This window comes from Ictidomys tridecemlineatus, chromosome 11 (genome assembly GCF_052094955.1).
Source record: "Ictidomys tridecemlineatus isolate mIctTri1 chromosome 11, mIctTri1.hap1, whole genome shotgun sequence".
In the NCBI taxonomy this organism is placed as follows: Eukaryota; Metazoa; Chordata; class Mammalia; order Rodentia; family Sciuridae; genus Ictidomys; species Ictidomys tridecemlineatus.
In genome coordinates this window covers 117,759,627-117,781,690 of record NC_135487.1, presented here as the reverse complement: position 1 = coordinate 117,781,690, position 22,064 = coordinate 117,759,627, and the positions used below count along the sequence as shown (strand labels likewise).

The 22,064-nt window shown below is 39.9% G+C and overlaps 1 long non-coding RNA gene across 1 annotated transcript; it reads right to left on the bottom strand.

Moving 5' to 3' along the window:
- Positions 1 to 4,664: 4,664 nt before the first annotated feature.
- LOC144368340 (uncharacterized) lies at positions 4,665 to 15,805 on the bottom strand. Its single transcript, XR_013428130.1, has 3 exons — positions 14,912 to 15,805; positions 5,994 to 7,999; positions 4,665 to 4,769 (listed from the first exon to the last, which is right to left on the bottom strand). It is a non-coding gene; the product is annotated as an uncharacterized LOC144368340 (long non-coding RNA).
- Positions 15,806 to 22,064: the final 6,259 nt, after the last annotated feature.

The window sequence follows — 22,064 nt, the reverse complement described above, 5'->3', positions numbered from 1 at the left end:
TGTAGTTATATATAGTAGTGGGTTCATTCGGTCAAAAAAATACACACATGCAATTTGACTTCAGTTCATGATTGCCCCCTTCCCTCTCTCTTTTTTCTCCCATTCCCCCTAACATTTCCCAAATCTCTTTCATCTACTCTATTAGACTTCTTTTTTGCTCATCTATTAATTTATATTTGATTGCTTCTTTCTACCTATGCATAAAGGTGGAGTCCTTGTGGTATATTTATATGTCCACCTAACAACTTTTTAAGAATTCATTCTGGGGCTGGGGTTGTGGCTTAGTCGAGAACACTTGCCTCAAATGCCTGAGTCCCTTTGATCAATCCTAAGCACCAGGTTAAAAATATATATAAATATATTGTGTTCATCTATAACAACAACAAAAAACAATCATCTGCATTGCCTCCCCTTACCCATCTCTGCACTCTGCCTCTCAATCTTCTCCATTACTGCTCTTTCCTTTATCTGTATGATATCCTATCCTGCCCTCCCCATTTCCTTTGTTCTACTCTAGTTTCTGCATGAGAGTAAACATTCAAGTTTTGAGTTTTTGTGTTTGGCTTATTTCACATAGCATGATATTCTCATTGCTATCCATTTACCTGTAAATGCCATTATTTCATTTTCTTTTATGCCTTTGAAGAACCCTAGTGTGTGTGTGTGTGTGTGTGTGTGTGTGTGTGCGCGCGCGCGTGCATGTGTGTTTACATACATATCATATATATGTGTCAGAATCATAAAATTTATTTATCTATTAAGGTGATTCCACCATTTAGTGAAATGTGCTTCTATAAACATTGAGGTGGCTGTCACTGAAGTATGCTGATTTTAGAAGTTTTGGCAAAATACCAAGGAGTGGGCAGATCCTCACAGGGTGCTTACATCTCTAGTTTTTTGATGAATCTCTACAGTGGTTTCTGGACTTGTACTAGTCTGCAGTCCCATTAACAATATACAAGTGTATATTTTCCCCACAACCTTGCCTGCATTTTTATGTATATTCTTGAACATTGCAATTCTGGAGTCAGATAAAATTTTAATATTTCTTTCATTTGCTTTCCCTAATTGCTAGTGATATTGAACCTTTTCTCATTTGGATATTTGTAATTTTTTTCTTAAGAAGTTTCAATTTCATTTTTTCTATTGCCCATTTATTGATTGGGTTATTTGGGATATTTTTGTATGAAGTGCTTTGAGTTATTTATATATTTAAGAGTATTAATCCCTTATCAGATGAGTAGCTGGCCAAGATACTTTTACCATTCTGTAGGCTCTCTCTTCACACTCTTCTTTCTTTCTTTTGCTGGGAAGAAGTTTTGTAATTTGATGGTGTCCCACTTATTTATTCATAGTTTCAGTTCATGTACTTTTGAGGAAGCTTGTGCCAGCAATTATATGTAGAATGTTGGCCCTACATTCTTTTCTAACAGTTGCAAGGTTTCTGGTCTAATTCCAAAGTGTTTGATCCATTATCATTTGAGTTTTGTGCAGGGTGAGAAATAGGGTTTTAGTGTTATTTTTCTAGATAGTTATCTAGTTGTCCCAGAACCATTTATTAAAAATCCTCTTTCCTCCAATGTATATTTTTGCACCTTTGTTAAGTATCAGAGGGCTCTAAGGATTGGATTTGTCTCTGTCTTCTATTCTGTCCTATTGGTCTTTGGGTCTATTTTTGTGACAATATCATGCTGTTTTGTTACTAGAGCTCTGCAGCATTACTTATTGTCTGGAGTTTTGTACCAATAATAAAAAACAAACTGAAATAGAAAACTACTTCAAGAATTAGATAGTAGGAGACAACTATGTAGGCTAATATATTAACATCCCAACTTGAAGTGGTGGGAATTACAATATATATTTAGGAATACAGTATTTTTCTTCTGGCAGAGCTATTTTTGTTTAATACTTTTACTTTATTTATTTTTACCTAGTGCTGAGGATCCAATCAGTGCCTCACACATGCTAGGCAAGTTCTCCGCCACTGAGCTACAATACCAAATCTAGGAATACAGTATTTTTATTTAAAATTCTTTTTAAAAATATTATTATTTTTACATAATAGCATATTTTGGCATATTATACATACATAGAATAAGTATAACTTGTTGAAAATAGGATCCCCCATTATTGTGGTTGTACATGACGAAGAACTTCATTGTTTGTATATTCATACATGAAGATAGGAAAGATGTGTCTTATTCATTCTCCTGTCTTTCCTATTACATGTTCCCCCCTTCTCTTAATTCCCCTTTGTCTAGTCCAATGAACCTCTAATCTTTCACTCACTAGTTGTAAGTTAGCATCCACATTCTGCCTTTGGGTTTGGGACTGTCTTATTTCACAAAGCATGATAGTCTCCACTTCCATCCATTTACTGGTGAATGATATAATTTCATTCTTCGTTATGGCTGAGTAGTATTCCATTTGTATGTATACCAAATTCTTTATCTACTCATCTGATGTAGGGCACCTAAGTTGGTTCTATAGCTTAACTATTGTGAATTGAGCTGATATTAAATATTGAAGTGTCTATGTCACTGCGGTATGCTGATTTTAAGTTGTTTGGGTACAAAGTGAGTGGGATAATGGGGTCAAATAGCGGTTCCATTCCAAGTTTTGTAAAAAAGCTCCACACTGCTTTCCAGAATGGTTGCACCAATTTCCAATTCCACCAGCAATGTATTAAGTGAATCTCTTTCCCCACATCCTTGCCATCATTTACTGTTGCTTTTATTTTTAATATTTACCATTCTGAGTGGGGTTAGTGAATTCTCAGTGTAGTTTTGATTTACATTTCTCTAATTGCTAAGATTTTAAATACTGCAACCTCTAAATCAAACAAGTTCAGGCAGCTTCTCTGATTTCAGGTTTTTCTGTACTCAATCTGTGTTTTTCTGTGTTCTCCCCTCCCTTTGTGGGGTCTCTTTGCTGCTTTCAGTACCCATGTGGCAGGTGAGTTGGCATCTATATATTCTTATATTTTGTTGTTGTACTCAAATTTCTGATTCCCTAGTCCAACTGAATGTACACTATTATATTTTGTGAAATTCCTTTTTCATCAACCTCAGTAGGTGTCTATATTCCTGCTGCTGTGCTCATGATACAAGGTAATGCAGCTTTCCACTATCTCACCATCTTCTGGTCTTGCAATACAGCTTTTTATCCAGGATGATTGCTCATCAATTTTAACACTTTTCAGATTGATGCCATCCCATTTGTGGATGTTTCATTTTATTTCTTGAACTTTAGGAGTGTACTTAAGGAATTCAGTTCCTGAGCCTCAATGTTAGGGTGTTAGGCCTACATGTTCTTCTGGTAGATGCAGGGTTTCTGGTCTACTTCTCAGGTCTTTGATATGCTTTCAGTTCAGTTTTAAGAGAGAGGGGCTAAATTTCATTTGGCTACATATGGATTTCCAGTTTTTCCAGCCCCATTTGTTGAAGAGGCTATCCTCAGCACACTATAGTGATATAATCACATCAATGTTTTTAGCAGCACAATTCACAATAGCTAAGCTATGGAGTCAACACACACACACACACACACACACATACATGTATTACTCAGCCATAAAGATGAATAACTTTATAATAGTTGCCATTATATGGATGAATCTGGAGACTACCATGCTAAGTGAATTAAGTCAGTCTCCCCAAATACAAATATCAAATGTATCAAATGTTTTCTTTGACATTTGGAAGCTAATCTACACTAAGGAGGGAAGAGTGGAAGAATACAAATTCCAGGTATTAGACAAAGAGAAATGAAGGAAAAAGAGTACGGTAAGGAAAGGAAATGAATGGTAAGAAAAGGAATGAACCTGACATTGTGTTCCTATATGTACATTTGCTATGTACATATAGGAACACAATGCAGAGAATGTCACCTTTATGTACATCAAAAGCCTGGGGTCCTAATTAGATTAAGATATATTCCATGCTTCTATATGATCTCAAAATGGGCTCTACTCTCATGAAAAACTAAAAAGAAGTCATAAAAAACATAATAAAAATGACACTTTAATTTGCATGTCTAAGTTAACAATCCAGGGGGCTGGGTTTGTGGTTCAATGGTAGAGAAATTGCCTCGCATGTACAAGACCCTGGGTTTGATCCTCAGCACAACATAAAAAAAAATAGGTGAAATAGAGGCATTATGTCCAACTACAACTAAAAAACAAATATTAAAAAAAGATAACAACCCAGGTTTGAGTTAGACTTGTTCCCTATGAAAACCCCCAGAGAGAGATCCATGAGCTACTAACTTAGTAAAGACTCATTCACAGCACAAAGAGGTAATGAAGTCAAGCAATTCAGGTACAGAAGGCAAAAAAGTGTAGAAAGTATACAATTTAAGAGAAGGGAGCATGTGTCTGAAAGATGCTCTTCATAGGGTTGGGACTGGGCTTCCCTGCAGCAGTTATCAAGAATATTAGGACAGCAGGCATGAGAACAGAGCAGATTTCAGAATGTAAATAGGAAATGTAGATGGAAGGGCAGGTCAGGGCTACAAGGCCATGGGAAGTACAGATAAGACCAAACAGAGGCTCCATCTCCTGTTGGAGACAAGCACAGATGAAGAGAAATCACTGCAGAAGGAGGAGCTACAATCTTACAGAGTTAAAAGGAGTCAAGTCCATTCCAGAGCCAACATACCTGAAGCCTGAAGGCCAGGGAATCTGCATGCTAGTTTCCTCTTGCTCATCAGAATTTTTCTTGTAATCATCTTCTCTTTGCTGACACCTGTGGCATCATCGAGGACATGCTCTGTAAGTATGTGCAAATAAGACAGGATTTGTAAAATGCAATAGCACCCAGATATATTTCCAAACACTAGAAAATCAGAGTGGAGGTAGGTTGTGCTTTGGGGAAGGAAGAGATAATAAAAATCAAGCAAAATCAAAGGAGAAACACATTATTAAAGAAAGGAAAACTCATCCTAAGGAATTTAAAAATATGCATAATAATAATACACTGCACGTATACCCATTATATATGAAAAAGCACATATAAAAAATGTGTAATACACACAAGAGGGATCTCTATATTTATCTGATGGACAACTGCTCCTTTGGGCTCTTGACTCCACCTGTGCATGGGAAACTTGCATCTATGATATGTATGGGCTCACATGTCCACTCAAAGGCCCTTGGGCCTTCTCAGAGGAAATTGAAAGGAGAAGAGGGTTCAGTAACAATCCCAATTCTCCCTTTGCTAACTACACCTAGAAAACCCATTTCTTATGTCCCTGCCAATTGACCCAACCTATCAACCCAGGCACAGTGACAGAAATCACGTGTCCAATGGACATGTCATCTTTTGTACATGTGCCTAGGTATTCTTGGGTGGGTGGTGCCCATGCAAAAGTTCCTAAAATAAAGTAATACAATTGACAAAAAGGGCTTTAAAGTAACAATGAATTCATGTTTATTATCCAAATATAATTAATCTTAGTCACTATTTCTGGAGAGAACATTCTACAGAGACACCAGGGCATGGGACAAAAAAAGGAATTTATTGATCTTGATCCACAGGCAGAAAAGATCATGAATAGAAATGATGGACATCATATTTTTCTTTGGGGGGGGGGACAACAGGGATTTAACTCAGGGGACTTCATCACTGAGCTACATCCCAGCCCTATTTTGTGTTTAATTTACAAATTGGGTTTCACTGAGTTTCTCAGCACCCCGAGGCTTTGAATTTGAATAATACTTTTTGCTGAGGCTGGCTTTGAATTCATCATTCTTCTGTCTCAGCCTCCTAAGCCACTGGGATTATAGGCCTGAGCCCCCATGCCAAGCACAGCAGACATAGTTTAAAGACAAAATCAGTCAGATCCACCTGACCTCTGTACCTACTCTGAAACAAGATGGGTCTCCTGCCTCTGCATGCATATATTCAGCCTACACAGTAGAGTTGAGTGCAGAGAATTTTTGCTTTCCTAGGGAGAAAAGTTAGATTCATTTGAATTATGATAGGAATACTCACTGGCTTCATCCATAGCAGAACTGACTGTAGGCTCAGCTGATGGGAAGACAGAGCTTCTGACAAGTTCTTGTGTGTTAGATGAATTAGGATGATCCAAGGGTAGAAAATAAGTTTTCCCCAGCAGGAGGTCATCCTCTTTCTCCTCCTGCAGTTCACCATTGGGAATGCTGAGACAAGGAAGAATAACCAAAAAATCAAGGTGGTTTAGAAGCTACAGCCTCCCAGTTGGTTATGATTCAAAGTTGAAGAGTGGAGTCCCCTAACAGGTGCCTGCCTTCAAAAATAATCTAGAAAACCATTTTCAACTCATGGACATAATTTAGGTGCCATAGTATGAGAGAGAGAGTGAGAGCCACCAGTGTCCAGTGTACTGGCCAGATAACAAGCTGATGAGAAAGGAGGCTCAACTTCATCTATAAAGTACAACTACAGAAGGATCATACAATGAGAAGCAAAGCTGTAGTTGAACCTAGGGCATGACTGATGCTGACACTTGCATATAGATGGCCAGCAAATACAGCCTGATACATGATACAGTGCCCCCAAAATGTGTGCCTTTTAGAACTTTTTCTATCCATTTTTTTGATATAATACTTTTGGGGGGGGGGAAGGGGTAGAAAGGGAGCGTATTTCTGTTTTTCTTGCTATGACATACCTGTCCGGGATTATCAGGCCATAGTATAGAAAGATAGTATGCCTCTAATTCTGATTATTCAACTTAAAATAAACAAGTGATTTTGTTAAAAGGAAGAAATGCCCAAGACTGACTGTGCAGTTCTTCTCAGTCACGCTCAGTGTACCAGCACCAGGAAGATAAAAGATAACCTTGCTAAAGGGCTCCATCACACTGGGCTTAGTCAACATCACCCCTGCCAACAATAGTCTTTTTTACATTTGGTGATCAAATGTGTCTACTTTTGACCTCATGGTCTAATCTTTCAGGTTATCCTTAACCCCTTATTTTGCCTTTTCTTACAATCTCCAGATTATTTGTTGTTACCTGGAATTCAGTGAATTTTGGTCTTTTTCATCATCATTTTCATGGTTTTCTACAAACAATTCAAAAACATCCAGGAGTCATTACATAGTGCTATTTCACCCATTTCAACACAGAGCCCAAGTGGGTTCTTCAGTCACCTTGGCTAGACAGGAATAAGAATCTGCAGGAAATCTTGAAAGTTATTACAATTTCGATCAGGAATGAGCAGAAAAAAGAGTCATGGAAAATGGAGTGGGCTAAGGGGTGAAGACAAAATGACTTCTGCCACGTATAGCCCAGATAAAGTTCAGTTGTCATAATCTTTCCCATCAGTTTTCACAATTTTTCTTTGTGTGTTGACTTAGTCCTGTTTGCCAAGGAGGGTCCAAGAAGGAGCCATGTGCTAGTGACTTATGAAGGCCATGTTCCCAGAATAAAGAGGCAGCAGAGTCAAGGAAGCAGGGTAGATCAAAAGCCTAGACAGTGTGTGATTCCAGGGAAGGTGGCATGTGTCTGAAAGATGCTCTTCATGGGATTAGGACCCCCCATTAAGCTGGGCTTTCCTGTGTCAGTTACAGGGAATATCAGGACAGCAGATGTAGGAACAGAGCAGATTTCTGAATGCAAACAGGAGGTGGAGATGGAACAGCCTCTCAGGGTGGGAGACCATAAAATAGAGACATAAGACCAGACAGTCTCCATCTGCTGTTGGAAAGAACCAATGGTGAAGAGAAATCACAGCAGAAGGAGCTACCTCCTCATAGAGAGAGCTAAAAGAGGTAAGTGCATCCCAGAGCCACAGAAGCTGTCACCACTCTACCCGAAGCTTGAAGTCCTGGGAATCTGCATGCCATTCTCCACTTGCAGAAGAGTTGTTTTCTTTTCATGATCTTCTGCTTCATGACACTCATGGTATCAGTGAGGACATGCAGCTCACATCCAGGTGTTTTGACAGCCAAGCCTCCAAGGGCATCACCCTCAAGCTTGGGAAGGTTCTGCAGTTCAATGCAAGTATCCAAATTCAGTTCTGAAAATAAAACAGGAACTATTATCCTGTGACACAACTATTGACCCCAAAGGGTCACCTAATGAAGAAAGCAGCCTTGCACAAAAAAGTCTAAGGATTTATGTGTAGCTTATAGAGACTGATACTTTCAGGGCTGGGGTTGTAGCTTGGAGTTAGAGCACTTGCCTCAAATGCATGAGGCCCTGGGTTCTATCCTCACTACCACATAAATATAAAGACATTGAGACTGATACTTTCATTTTGTTGATGATTCTGGCATATCCAGTATGATAAACTTGACAGGAGGCAAGTGTGCTTACAATTCTTGAAAATATTCAAGAAATATGGAAGTTATAGACACCTATAGCTCCCCAATATAAAAGGCAATAATACCACTAGAGATCTAGGCAGAGCTTTTAGTCAGGAAGTGATCATCAAAGTTAAGCAAAATCATAGTAGAAGGAAAACTATATGAAAGTAGAGAACTGGGGAAGAATCATCCCTGGAATATTTTAAATCTTACTCTGACTAACTTATTTTATATACAGGCATTATTACTAATAGAACTACTGTATATGCCTAACATATAATGGATATATCTGATGAACAGAAAATTATGAACATTCACATGTGGGATTGTATAATATCAATATTCTGGCCACAAGAAGTCAGAAATAATTTAGAAACCTGAGGGAAAAAAAGAGATGTTTGAAAAGCAGATGCTCAAAAATTCCCTGTGAGACACCAGAACACAATCACTCAACTGAGCCTGTAGGCTTAGTCTTGACTGGGATTGTGGGAGCACCCAGTAGAGTCCAGCAGGAAGAAAAGATGGTGAACCTCCGCAAGTTTTCACACGTGCTTCAAGAACTACACACCAGTGACACACACAGAGCCCATGCCAGGGAGTGCTCTACATGAGGCACAGGTGTTTCTTCTCTTGCATGGCCCTCAGATGTTTGTAATGAGTGCAAGGGTGCCCACATCTGTCAGATGAGTGTGGCACCTGACATGAGAACCAGAGGCTCCAGAAGCTGATATTGAGGGAGACAGAGAATCAAGATGAACACAACCCAGATTAAGGGGACAAGGAGGGACTAAAACTCAGTCTTCACATCTGAGCAGAATTGAGTCCTTGTGAGGACACTGGCAACATGGCTATGAAGACAGACGAATGGAGAGGATGGACTCAGTGTGGAATCAGCAAGGAGACAATTTGTGCACTTTCTGTGTGAAGGTGTCACATTAATTTAAAGAGATGAGGAAAGGTGAAAAGTGAGCTGGATATGTCAGGACACAGAATTGTAAGCCCAGGATTTATACTATTACTGAAAAATTGCTCTATATCCAATGAAAATATCTTTTGTGAAATTATATTTATCAAATAACCAGAAGTTATCTGATGATTTGAGATTACAGAGTCAAATCTTTCATTAAAAAATTTTTATTTTTATTGAACTGGTACTATGGAAATTATTTTAATAAACCATGAAAGAGATGAAAGCACCTAAGATATGCACTTGGTAAAGGCCAGCCCAGGACCTGATAGTGTATTTAACCCTAGGCCCCAGGCTCCAGCTCACATCACTATGTCAGAGAATCGCAGCTTTAAGTCTGACCGAGAGAACATGTAGAGACCCACCATCTCTGCCACCCACAATATTCTGACAACCAACATGTGGATCAGAGCTTACAAATTCCCTTGCCTTTCCTATCTGGGAAGAGCATCCACTGTTTTCCAGGGTCAGTGTTGGCTACACAGCTATTGATAGCAGAGGAAAGACTCAGCCTGGCTCCACCATCACCACAGATTAACTGGTGATCCAACATTGTCCCCTGACAACTACTCATTTGGGTATTTACATCCAGGTGTGCATCTGAGGCTTGCATCTCTGACACACTGGGGCTCACATGCCCACTCAAAGGCCATTGGAGGCAGGCCTCCTTAGTGACACCTAAAAGGAGAACAGGGTAACTATCCCAGTTCTTTCTTTCTTTAGTACCCCCACCCAGAATGCCCATTTCTTATGTCCCTGTCTGTTGGGGAAACCAGCTTGTGTCTCAGGTACAGTGACAGAGATCATGAGTGTGATGGATATGTCACCTTTGGTTTCTGTGCCTGGATGCTAAGAAGGCCAGAATCAATAAATGGGATGGCAAACTGCAAAGCGTCTTCAGAGTAAAGGAAACAATTAATAACGTGATGAGAGCGCCTACAGAATGGGAAAAGATTTTTACCACATGCACATTAGACAAGAGCATTCAATCCTCAGGATGTATTAAGAACTCAAAAAACAAAAAACCCAAAAGAAAAAAAAAACATTAAATAACCCAATAAATAAATGGGCAAAGCACTGAACATGCACCTCACAGCCGAAAAAATACTAATGGCCAAAAGATACATGAACAACTCTTTATTATCTCTAGCAATTAGAGAAATGCAAATTAAAACTATGCAGAGATTCCATCTCACTTGAATTAGAATGGCAATTATAAAGAATTCAAGTAACAATAAATGTTGGTGGAGAATGGGGTGAGAAAGGTACTCTCAAAAATTTGAGTAGGACTGAAAATTAGAGCAGCCACTATGGAAAGCAGTATGAAGATTCCTTAGAAAACTTGGAATGAAACCACCATTTGACATCATCAACAGATGAATGGATAAAGAAAATGTAATGTATATAGAGAATGGTATATTACTCAGCCATAAAGAAAAATAAAACAATGGCATTTGCAGAAAATGGATGGAACTGGAGATATCATGCTAAGTGAAATAAGCCAATCCCAAACACCAAAGGCTATGTGTTCTGACTTCTAGATGATAACCGGAAAAAAGGGAGGTTGAGGAAGGGAATAATAGAAATCTACTGTATTGGACAAAGGAAAATAAAAGGATGGGAGGAGAGGGAGAAACAGGAAAGACAATAGAATTAACTGGACTTAACTAGCCTTAACTAGCCTTGTATTTGAATACATAACCAGGGTAAATTCACATCATAAACAAAAAGAGCGGGATCATCCACAGGATAAGTTATACTCTACTAATGTGTAATTGGCAAAATACATTCTACTGTCATATGTTACTAAACAAGAACAACAACAACAAAGGCAGGTGTCCAGAAAAGAGTGTCCCTGAAGAAAAATCATCCACTTAAGATGGCTTTGAAGAAAAAAATGAGTTTAAGGCTATTTTCCCAGGATTATTAAACTCCATCACTGTTTGTAGAGAGGACATTCTATTGAGACTCAGTGACCTGATTGAAATTAAAAGGTTTATTGATCTCTCCCCCGAGGGAGGAAAGATCATGGAAAGAATCTAGGATACCATGGAGAGGGGTGTCCAGTGGTTGTATAACATTCCTAGTTATGGGACCCTCTCTGCATTTCAGAAGCCTATGACTCCTTGTGGCCTATATACCACCTACAATCCATACACATATACAGTCTGTTGCCACCTGGAGGCTGTTAGCAGCTATAAGCAATGCAGCAGAGGAGCTGGCTCCTTATTGTAAATCAACTGTATGAAACTGTGAAGAGATATCGGGTCCATAATCCTTATATTTTCCACATACTACAGAGGCAAATTGGACATTCCTCCTGATATAATTGAGTTCTATGTCCCTAGGGAAATGAATAATGTCCTCAGAAATTGAGCTGACTGGAGGTTTCCAGCAGCCTCATGTCTATCCAGGTCAGACTCAGGAAGAACTGGGTACAATAGGGCCTGCTGCCCACTACTGTGTTCTCCACACACTCTCCTTGAAAATCCCTCATTCTCACCATGATCTGCTTCAGTTTTCTCAAAATTTCTTCAATCTGACTGTTTGGCTCCATCACCCTGAGAGCACACCTCATCATACTCTCATCACTGGTGTCTAGATTCTTCCACTCTCCTCCTCACTATCTTCTCTTCTTGTGAACTTCCCCAAAGATCAACTGTCTCATCAGGTTAACGTTTGTTAAGATACAGCTGCACAGTGTTACCCATGCTGGCCTCATGCTCCTGGCCATGAGAGAACCTCCTGCTGGGACCACTGAGCCCAGCCTCACTAACCTCTCACTCAATGTCCTGCTCTTACCATGTTCCCACTCTGCTTGGGAAAACTGCATTCCTACATCCCCCTGAATAATTCTAACTCCCTATCCTGCATTTGAAGTCCTCATTCCTGGCCCCACAAGGTTATCCAACATCACATCCCAACACTCCAATACACCATCCTTCCTTGTCAGGCTGTCTCCTCCCTGACTCTCACTCTGCTTCTCTGTCTTCCAGCATTCAGGTCTTTGTCTACAGGTGCTGCTCCCTGCCTGTCATGTACTGTGTGTCCCCAAGTCTCAGTTCATCCATTATTAATCATCTGTCATTGAAGACACTCAGTAACATGCATGAGAGATCCTCTTGACCTGAAGGAGAAAGTATCTTAAACCAATATACCTGTTTGTGAAAGCAATGGTGAAACAGAGAAAAAAAGGAGATTAGACCCTGAAGGATTGAAAATGGCCACTGACACAAGAATCTCTTCATGGACTCTTGGCAACGTGGACAGTTTCTTCACAAAGGTCTTGTACAGCATGCTTTCTACCAGCCACTCTGTCGTTACATAATTTTGGTGGGAAGGAGAACTCCTTTTATATGTCCAACCCCTGAAATCCTGGCCCATTCCTTTTCATGAAAACCTATTTAGTATCATTATATCAAATCAAATTTCCTCCCCTTCAATCTACTTCTTTCAGTTCCTTGAGGCTGGATCCCTCAATCATTGGGTACAATATTTATTTCCACTGTGTCTAAACCTCCAGCCCCTCCTACATATAGTATCTATTATGAAAAGTGGCCAAATCTGTGAAGTCCCTTGGGAAAGTCTCACCTTCCCTCAAGGATATTACTTTTAAACTACCTTGAACTCAGACTGAAGGGCTTTGGGGTAGTTTGGTCTCAAAGTGGCTGTAATTCAATGTAGACTCACTCTCTCTACCACTTCCGTGAATGACTACAGAGCTACTACTACCCTCTAGGTCATCTGCAATAAATATTTTAAATTGGGTTAGAATTTTGTCCTGTTTTCGGTTGCCTGCTTTTATCAGGGAGGAACCTTGCTGACATTTTTCAAGGCTCACAGTAGAAGATCCTCTGCAACTATTGGAGCCATTTATCAAACTCTAAAAGTATTGTTGCATGCCATTAGTGGGCAAGATGCAAAAGTCCTCAACAAAATATCAAGTTGTAGCTTAGATATATTCATGTTATTTCTGCAGGGCTTTCTATGTACACAGAGGATAGGTCCGAGCAGAGAGGTCAGCACCACTACTGTAGTTACAGCTGTGTCCTGTTCACAATATACACATTAGGGTCAGTGAACCCACACAGGATGAATATTAGTACAATTAGAATGCTCTTTTTCTTCATTTCAGATTCATGTATAAAGGTGAATGTGTCCATCTCTATTTGGAGGGAATGGATGAGGCACTGGCTCTTCCCAGGGACAAAGTATACTGATTAATAGCTCAAAAACCCATGTGAGAGGCTTTATGAATTCTTTGTTCCAGAGAAGCAATGTCTGTTTCTCTTTGAAATTGTCTCAAAAACATTTGTAACATACAGAATTAGAAATGGGTGAACACCCAACCCAGCCTCCTCTTTGAAAGATCAGGCTGCACAGCAGTAAAAATATGTTGGCTGAGGAGCCAGGCAGACATGGGCCCTGTGTTCCCACCACACACTAGTGGAGATTTGGGGGCAGTGACCATGCTGAATCTCAGTGTCCTCAGCACTACTGTAGAGACACCACCAACTGTGAATAGTGTCTCTTGAGGATTTAATGGAGTAGTCTGTATACAGAGATCCCTTGGCAGTGGTTACAGTTCACACATGTATTTTATTTCTTTTTCTGAAATGTTGTGACACTGAGATTAAACTTTTGCATCACTGCACCTCAGTGGAAATGGGAAAAAGAAAAAGATGGTCACACCTGAAAAGGCACTGACTAAAGCAAGGGTTGGAAAATAAATTTAGTCAGTTAATTTTACTATAAAACATTCTGATACAGTGAGACATCAGACTTCTGCTCTTCCTAAAAACTGATTTAATGAGTAAAGACTCAAGAATTTCAAAAGTTTATCTGAGGAAAAGTTGAACCCTACCTTGAGTGAGAGGCAAGAAGAATATATTTTTTCTCTACATACTCTATAAAGCTTCTACCACTCATGGCTCTTGTTCAACAAGAGTGACATTCCTGGGAATTGTGGAGAGAAATGCTCTCTGCTGTCTGAATAACTGGGTCAGTTCCCCATCATGTACACTGGCCACTGACAATTTACATGAGAACATAACTCTCAGATGGAACAGATGATTCAACATGTAATCTATGGAGGAAAGAATCATTTGTGCTCCGTTGGGTTGAAAACTACAGCAATGTATGGTGGAACAGAAACAGGAATGATTAATTGAAGGATAGCCTTCTCAGAGGAAGTTGAAAAAGTGCGTTAACACTCAAGAACCATAAAAGATCTCCACAATGATTTTTGAATATTCTATCTCATGAAAAGAAGAGAGGAAATCATTAGAAAATAAATGCAATTTCCAAGGACACTGCAGAAGGAATGATTTAACCCCTTTAAAGACTGAGGTCTGACCAATCCCTCCTGGAAAAAGTTGTAGTGATGTCTGTGAGATGCTTCTAATCCCCTCCTCCTAACTCCAGTCTACCTGCAACTGTGGCTGGCACATTGCAGACCAGGATTAAAAACAACTGACCTGGCAAGAAAAATAACAAAGCTTCAGATCCACCTGACCTCTGCACCTGCTGAGAAACAAAATGGTCTCCTGGCTCTTCAGGCATATGTCTCAGCCTAGATAGTGGAGTTGAGTGCAGAGAATTTGTGATTACCAGGGAGACAAGTTGCATTCATGTGAATTAGGATAAGAGTACTCACTGGTTCCATCCACAGTAGAGCTGAATTTAGGCTCATGTGATGGGAACACAGAGCTTATGACAAGTTCTTGTGTGTCACATGAATTAGGATGACCAGAGTACTCAAAATATTTTTCATCCAGCTGGAGGTCATTCTCTTCCTCTTCCTGAAATTCACTGTTGATACTGCTGAGACAGCTGAGGCAGGGAGGAACAAAAGATGAAATCATGGTGATTTAGAAGTTACAGTCTCCCAGTTGTTCCCGATTCAAAGCTGAAGGGTGGAGTCCAAAACAGGTGCCTCCCTTCAAAAATGATCCAGAAAACCACTTTCATCTCAAGGACATAGTTTAGGTGCCACGGTATGAGAGAGACCAAGGGCCACCAGTGCTCAGTGTAGTGATAACAAGATAACAAGCTAATGAGGAAGGAGGCTTAACTCACCTATAAGACACAGTCACAGAAGAATCACACAATGAGAAGCATAGCAGGGGCCAACCTTGTGCATAAAGCATGGTGAATTTTAGACACAAGTGTCTGATCAATAGTCTCCTTAATTGAAGAGTCTCAGAGACATTTTGCCTTCTTTGCACATCCATGTTATGACATGATATCATTTTTATTCTATCTATTTTTCTTGCTATGGAATACCTGTTGATGAGCTCAGGCTAACAGTACAGAAATGATTTTTGAGTCTCATCCTGAGTTTGACATTTACAAAGGGAACATATGATTTATTTAAGATCTAGAAGTGCCCAAGGCTGCTCAGTTATTCTTGAGAAGACTTACTCTTACAATACTATAAAGAAGACAAAGAATTTTGCTAATGGGTTCCATCATCTTGGGTTGAATCAACAACTTCACTGCAATCAGCACTCCTACTGTGCCTTTAAGAAACTTGACTACATTTGACCTCATGCTCTGTACTTTCAGGATTCCTGCACCCCTTTTATTTTATCCATTTTTTTTCTTGCCCCTGGTCATTCATTGTTACCTGAAATAAAGTGACTCTTCTTTATCATTGTCCTCATTGTCATGGTGTTCTGTAAACATATTCAGAAATGCAGAAGTCATTAAATAACTCCCCTTCACTCATTCCAATACAGACACTTCCCTCAGAAGAAGACATAATTTATGTATATATAATTCAGGGAGCAACTAAGGGACTTAACCTGGGAGAGCTCACATGTTGAGTTTAAAGAAATGGTCAGAAATGCTATGCTGATCCATCATGCACAACGTCTCTGACTGGGGGGATCATTATGGAATGCTCTTCATGTAATTGGACAAAGTCAAAATGCATTTTGGTCTCCTGATCCCTGGATACTCATCCAGGTTCTTCTGGATTTCATTAACTGCAGCTTCCTTCCTTCCACAAAACTCATTCCAACACTTAGTGGCTCTAGGCCCCCTCACAATTCTCAAATAGAACCAGTTTCATTCTCTATAAAGAGGATTAAAAGCCCTGAGCCTCATTTTTCTCAATACTAGGGATTTTTTTTTTTTTTTTTAAAGATCGCAAAGTTAACTTTGGCAGTGTACTAGAAGGAAATTCCTTTCAGAACTGTTCTGGTATAAATATTACTGCCACCTTATTCTAGCATTTCAATGGAAGCAAAATTAACCATTTCAATGTTCTCTCTCTTTTATGTTTTTGGTACCGGCCATTGAACTTAGCGGCACATGACCACTGCACTACATCCCCAGGCCTATTTTGTATTTTATTTAGTGATGGGTCTGAGTTGTTTACTGCCTTACTTTTTCCTGAGGCTGGCTTTTTAAATTTTTAAAAAAATTTTTTTAGTGTTAGGTAGACACACAATATCTTTATTTTTTATTTTTTTATGGTGCCGAGAGTTGAACTCAGTGCCTCATGCATGCTAGGTGACTGTCCTACCACTTGAGCCACATCCCATGCCCTCTGAGTTGGCTTTAAACTCAAGATCCTCCTGCCTTAACCTCCTGAGCAGCTGGAATTATAGGCTTGTGCTTGTAATCAAAGAATTAAACATGAGCAAGAACACTTAGGAGAGATAAGTTTTCCTAGGTTGTAAGAATAAGGTCATACACAGCCCTGATATGCACACACATAAATGGTACCTGTGAGTAGGTTACAGTCTCTATAACTTCCCTGCTCTTGTTAGTTCTAGGTTTACCATCCTGAATTTGTCACTGGACCATCAGAAGTATTATTAATAGAAGTGCATTTGTGTTTTAATGGGGTAGTCATGAGCTGCAGCTAGACAAAGGGAAACTTCATGCTCACCCAAGAGATCATCACTGAAGCAGGTGGGCTGGTGGATATCTGATGATTCAGAGTGACTGGGGCAAGTGTTACAGCCCTCATTCAATATGTCCTGCAGGATTTCTTTCTCCTCCTGTGGGGCTTGTCTCAGACTGGAGGGATAAAGAGTACAATTAAATGAGAGGATTAAATATGAGTCCCAGTTGGTCTAAATAGAGGCCTAAGGGAGTGGTCACAGAAGGGCAAGAGGGTACTCCTTTCAAAGAGAAAGAAAATGATCCTCCTAGGATGTGGGCAGGGTACACATGTCTTTATGACAGGAGATAGGAAGAGGGGCTCAATCTACTGACTAGAAAAGAGCTGAGGACAGACACTCCACTCTCCCTGTGTGATACAACCATGAGCCACAGCATACACAGAAAATGAACTTTATGTGTGTGTTTGTGCGTATATTTGTATATGTGTGTGTGTGTGTGTGTGTGTATGTGTATTCCCCCCACCCAGCTATGACATCCCTGCCAAAAAGTCTTATCAACCAGAAAGAAATCGATTTATATCTCATATTAAATGGACCCATACAAGACAGGAGATGTAGATTCTGTCAGGTTAAAAAAAAATTAGTTAGTTTGATTATTTCTAGTTGGATACAGACAAGAACCACAGAGAAAAGAAAAACACCTCCTTAAAAGATGGACTTCTTCCATGGTTGAGCAATGCAGTCATACCAGCAGCTTGTGTTTGCCTTTGCATGTGAATAGTGTGGACACTTTGTACCTCTTGGTTTGCTCATCTGGGGACCCTCCTCATATTTAACCCATCCTCTTCCAGGCTCTTAACACTCATTGTTACCTGGGAGCCAGTAATTCCTGTTCTTTTCCACTCTCCTCCTCTGCACCACTCCCTGAAATCAAATTCAGAAATGTCCAGTCAGTCAATGAGTAGTTTCTACATCACTCACTACAAACACAGGGGAAGCCTGAACTCAATGGAGAATCATTAGTCCCAGACCTTTACCAACACGGCCGTTATATGTGTGTGGAACTGATATGGTACACAATGGATCCTAATACAAAAGATTTGAGCTATTCTTGAGGATGAAAAGGCATTTTCATGTCTCCAGTAGAAATCAGTAACTGGGAATTAACCTATGCCCACCCTACACTTCCCTGTAAACTAAAAGTTGCTATAGTCTTTGTGTTTCATTATTCCACTGTTAGTAAACTGAAGGCAAAATAACAATATCTTTACTTCTAGAAATGATGGATTTCCTTTTGATGAAAGAAAAGAGGAGAAAAAGTTTTGGAGAAGATCTTTTTCTCAGAGGGGAAACAGACAATCATACCTCACTTTAGTGACCATAAACCTATCTGCAACTTACGATATTTCTGGAACTCGTTGGCCAGGGTATACACGGTAGATTGACATAAGATGAATTTTTCTTCCAGATCACGGAAATTCAGTTTGTGTTCTTGTAATTCGGCTTGTAGTCCCCGTATGATTTCTTTCAATTTCATCTGAGGCTCTCCGTCAAGGTTCATTTCAGCCCCTCCATCAGGGGAAGGGCTGAAGAATACTGCCATGTTTGTACAGTAAATGTACAGCCAGGACCTGCAAAGAGGAAACCCAAGCATGTTATGGGTTAAACACAAGTGAATCCAAGAGCTGGATGCAGTGGCAAACGCATATAATCTCAGAGGCTCAGAAGGTGAGACAGAAGGATCTAGAGTTAGAAGTCAGCTTGAGCAATGACAAGGTGCTAAGCCACTCAGTGAGACCCTGTCTCTTAATAAAATACAAAAAAGGGCTGCATATGTGGCTCAGTGTTTGAGTGCTTCTGACCCAAATATTTAAAAAAAAATAAAATAACCCAAATAGAATTCATTGGGATTAAGGGAAGACAGCAGCTGTCACGATTCACTTACTGTTGAGAACTAAGTACTCAGCAGTCCACAACACTTCAAACTCCTTCACCTTTCAAACAAGGATTCACACACCTGAGTCTATAGCATGGACTCAAGAGAGAAATGAGGAGGTAGGGCTGAGTGCGCTAGGTAACAGTCTAACAGAATCAGAAGGTGGGAGATGTCACGGAATGTGGGAGCCTCTGCCTTCCAATGGCCTCATGATGGCTGACCCACTGGTTTCCTCAGAAGGTCACTACAGATGTAGACCACCACTCATTGGGCAGTCTCAGTACTTGTGTACCCTCAGGGCAACGTTACCAACTTTTCTTTGTTCCCTTCTCCAAACACCATATTTCACATTACTCCTACAGGTATATCTTGAGAATCCTCAAAGTAAAAATGGTTTCCCAACAAGTTAAAATTATCTACAGGACTACCCAGTGGTCACCTCATTATTTGCTTAATAATAAGGTGGATCATAAGGCTTTTCCTCAAGGGAACAATGCAAAACTGTCAATGTAACATAGTCATAATGTTCTTCTCTGAATATGCAGCCATTATTTCAAAATCCACTAAAAATACAGAACAAAGAGTAAACCATGAGTGTTTGAAATTGTGTTCTGCACTCTCTTAATATTATTTTGTTATACTCCATTTTTATTGTGGCCTCTTTTCTCTCACTGGGATATCTGTTGGTGTATAGGACTCTGAAGGAATTCCTCACTTATTACAAAAGTTCCAATTGCCTTAGGCAATAGCAACGTGGAAAGGAGAATAGAAACATGGAGGGGAGCCATGCTAAGTCTTTGTGAACCCTCAACTGTGGGACGCTCATTGGAAAGAAAATTTCCAGATCCCTCTTACTAAGTCCAAAGCAGATAATGTCCAGTGCTGACTCTGCTCTTCCTGGCAATCTTCCCTTCACTAGGTCAGGCTACTGGTGTCTGCAATCAATGTTCTCACCTACTGAGAACCATGGCTGAATCTGAAGCAGATACATTAAGCTCTTTTCAGTAAGGATTGGATACCCTTCCTAGCATGCTGCAGGGAAATGAGCCCAGTGCTTTATCTGTAGGACCTCAGCAAATGCATTCATTTGCTTTAACCCACTTATAATGTAAGTTCTCTAGATACATGGAGATTTTACATTTTACACACGTCACAGGGTAAACTGAGGAGCAAAGCAGGGGAATTAGTTTATTCTGCTTCTATGAACACAAGAGTCATGGACTCTCATCCACTTGAATGTCAGAAAGCCTGGCTTTTAGCCCCACCTTCCTCCCTTTGGACTGCAAACCTGAACATTACTTCAATTATTTACCTGCATTTGAAATGAAGTTCGAGTAAAAACAAGAGTTGAACTTTGAGGAATGACAATATTAGTTTGTTTTGAAGTGGATAGAAAATGCAGAGGTCTAGAGAAAACATCATGATAATCTTCGTAAGGAAGAACTTATGTGTCTTACTTATCCTGCCTCTTTCTCCAGCTGGCCAGAATATACTCAGTATCTGTTGATGGCATCAAAATCATCTTCAGATCTTGAGAATATGGATTTCTATGAGCCAAACTGGAGAGCAAGTGTTGGTCTGAGAAGTCATACATCATTATGCTGGGACCTGTTGGAAACAACCAGTAGGGGGATCAACCTGACTATCAACATTTTTTGATACAGCACTGGCTACACTCATCAATTAGCCCACTATCAATTCTTTCACTTGCTGTTCACCAGACTGACAGTTCTGTAAAAGCTAAGATAATGTTCTACCCATCTCTGTGTTCACAGTTTCCAGTGAAGACCAAGCACTGAGGCACCTGGCAGGATACACTGAATGAATGCATAAAAGTGGTTGCCTACCACTGTCTTTACAATGAAGTCCCTTTACAGTGTCATCTAAAGCCTTCTAGTTAGTGTCCCCTTCAATGAATCCACAAGTGCCACATACAGAGTCTTGCACATAACTCTGCATGTGAAGAAGAGAAAACTACCCTAAGAACACTTTGTTTCCCACCTATAATCCACATTGCACTCTAGGGTTTGTAATTGGGGCTCTTGCCAGTTTTAAATTTTTTTATTAAATTTTTAATTTGTATGAAAGTTAAAGGTTGACTGAAGAAAAGGCTTACAGTTGACTTACTCTTATTCTAAAAGATAGGTGTTAGAAAAGCATCCATGTGCCAGTGATTTAGGAAGACCATGCCTCCCAGGAGAAAGAGGCAGTGGAGCTGAGGGAGCTGGGAGGAGAAGGCAAAACAGCCGACAAAGTGTGATTTCAGGGACAGCGCCATGTGTTTAAAGGATAATTTTTATAGTATTTGGACACTGAGTTGGCTCTGCGTCAGTGTGGCAGTTACAGAGAAGAGCAGGACAGCAGCTTTGGATACAGAAAAGTGTTCAGAGTGAAAACCACAGGAGTGAGTCAACCTTATGCATAACCAAAGTTGAATTTTACACTCTCCTATCAAGTGAATATAGCTTCCTGCATGTGGAAGGTCCCAGAGAACTTGTGCCTTCTACCTACACAATATTTTGATATGTTGTTTCTGTGTGTGTAGCTGCTGTTTTTGCTATAGCAGAACTGTCCAGGATCTTGGAATAACACTTCAGAAAGAAGTTACTCATGTCATTCTCATTTTAGTTCTTTCAAAGGAACAAGTGACTCTTTTAAAGGAGAAAGTCCCCAAGTCTTCTCAGACAGATGATAAAAATGCTCAACAGAAAACAGGCAATTCAGAGTGGTTTAGCAAGGGAAACCAGTGACACCAGCAGATGGTTTTTACCTTTGCAGCTATTTTGGCCTGTTTATGTGCTCTTTTTGTCTGATAATTACCCTCCCATGATGATTCCCTGGGGGCCAGTGATTCAAGTGATGCTTTTCTTCATCATGATGCTCTTCACTATTTCCTACAACTGAATTTATTAACCCCCCTTTAGATATTAGGCAGTTCTATCTCATCCATTAAAAACTGTAGCCTATCATGGCACAGAGAAAATATCGGTATGAATTTAGAAAGATCTCATGCATTT